The sequence below is a fragment of the Propithecus coquereli genome, unplaced genomic scaffold, assembly GCF_000956105.1.
Source record: "Propithecus coquereli isolate 6110/MARCELLA unplaced genomic scaffold, Pcoq_1.0 Scaffold55, whole genome shotgun sequence".
Taxonomy (NCBI): domain Eukaryota; kingdom Metazoa; phylum Chordata; class Mammalia; order Primates; family Indriidae; genus Propithecus; species Propithecus coquereli.
In genome coordinates this window covers 364,089-366,449 of record NW_012151396.1, presented here as the reverse complement: position 1 = coordinate 366,449, position 2,361 = coordinate 364,089, and positions in this window count along the sequence as shown.

Here is a 2,361-nt window from a genome sequence, read left to right as displayed (position 1 = left end):
CCCTTAATCTTGTTGAGCACCCAGTGGAAGACAGTAGAAAAGAGCTTGTAAATAAATGTAGATTCCACTTCTGTCTGGGGGCTCCCAGGTATTCTAAATTGATGCATTAGCCCATTTTTGGACATTGGGGATTTGATAAAACTTTAGCCGATTTTTCCTTATCCACCTCTATGGTGACCACTTCATCTGCCAGTGTTCTCCCGTGGACAAAGCAGCTCATGAATCCCTTTTCCCTCAGAGAGCCCTGTCATAGTTTGGACTTCATGGTTGCCTCACAACCTCCACTATCTGATGGCTTCGAGACCAGTTATGATTTTCTATATTATCCACACTAGTCTAAATTTTAGAATAAGAATGACATTTTCTTGCAAATTTCTCCAATCTAAGCAAAAGCTGAACTCTTCAATTAGCTTAAATTTGAGTGAAAAAGTTTCATCTAGTCTGTCTGCTTATAATATAGAATTGTGGGCCATTAAGATAAAGAGAAATTCTCACCCTACCTCACCAAGCTGGGGAGCACTTTGTGGTATCATTTTTGATGTATTTCTCTCACGTCTAGGCTCATATCCAGCTTCTCTGCAGTTGTAAATAGACATGCCACTCAGGTCCGGCCAAAGGATAATTTATAAAGGTTATATTCCTCACTGAAACATTCTGCAGAATTCTTCATTCTCCCTCCTCATTTGTAGAATGAATTGGAAAAGTAAATAGGGACATGGAAAATTGAGATGTACAATATTAGCAGCTTGTGTCCCTATAGTCTCCACCTCCCTTGCCATTCCCTGATTTACATTGTTATATGTCATGGGAGAAATAGCCTTCTATTAACACATTTATATTTTCGTTATTATTACCTCCATGTAGAAATTAAACTTACCCTTGTTAATATATTTCCCTTCTCCCCTTAAGACTCTTCTTCAGACAATCTATCAACCAAAACGGAAGCAGATGAGAGAGGTCTGATTGATTATATTTCAGGACATTTACCATGCCATGCTAATAAGTGAGGGAAACTTCCTCTTTCCTTTTCTTATCAACATTGTCCTGTCTTGCACTCACACAAACTCAATGGCTTCTCTCTATTCTTCTGACCATATATTTTCTCTTTTATTTCTTTACCACCTCTACCTCCTTCTTCTCCTCCTCCTCCTCTTCCTTTTCCTCCCCTGTTTTCTCCTACCTCCTCCTTCCTCTCATCTTCTTCATTTTCCTCCTTCTTTTCTCTCTCTCTGTCTCTCTCTCTCTGAGAATGTTAACAATATTTCCTTTTAAGGATTTTAAGGATTGTGCTGTTTCCACATCTTACATCTCCCAGAGTACTAGCTCTTCCCAACAGTCCTCAGGGATTCTGAGTTAAGCAGTGATGTCCCTGCATAAGTGGAGATCATTAGTTAGCCTTGGCTTACACAGAGCAGGATTGAGGCTGAATTGTACCAGGAAAATAAGTGAATTTTCAAATTCTGGTTCCCTTTGGGTTCTCCAGATCCTCTCTGTCCAAATACTGCCATTGTTGCTGATTCTTACAAACACAAAAGAGAAACATCTCTGGGTAATCAGCTCGTGATGCCTCTCATCTGTTACTTCTCAGCTTGACATTCACCCTTTAAAGCCATCCTCACAAATGCTTTTCCCAGATCCTTTGCCAGCCAGCTTCCTGTTAGAGTCTACAAATGCAAAGTGTAAGTAGGAGATTGGGAGGGAAAAAAGAGATTAAACATTTTTTTCTCTACTTCTGCTGGCACCTGTGGCAGTGGCTAGCAGTGGTTGCGGCAAAAGTGGAGGCCGCTGTAGCAGCCACCATGTGCGGTCTCCTGGGATGGCGGAATCCCCACATCAGTGGGTTCAGTGGTACGACGATGGAGGACCTCTGAGTAACAGCAGTTTCCTTTTTGCTCATTCAACCCTAGGAATGACAGTGGCTTTTGCAGTTGTTAAATTTTGTTTAACCTTCCCATCCATCCCCTTCGTGCTTCTTCAAGCCTCACATCAACTTTCACCTGCTGCTGGTTTCCATTTTCCTGAATAGCCACTGACAACTGCCCTTTCAGCCTCCCACACTATGGTCTTCACCCTTATTTGGGGAGGGCAGTAGTGTCAGCAGAGCCAATTGACCCTTAGAGTGTAAATAGCATATCCTGGTGACCTCGAACCCATATTCCCAGCCCTTTTGAAGGTCTGTGGTTGGAATCTCAATATGTTCACCTTAAAGATTCTTTGTCAATGTAGACCTGCACAGTCCTACACCGTTTTCAGAATATAGCAACCACACACTTTGGTTTGCTGAGTTGCAGTGTTAAATGTCACATTCTATTTAAATCCAAGTTTCCAACCTGGTAGAAAATTAATCTCCACTGGGACTTC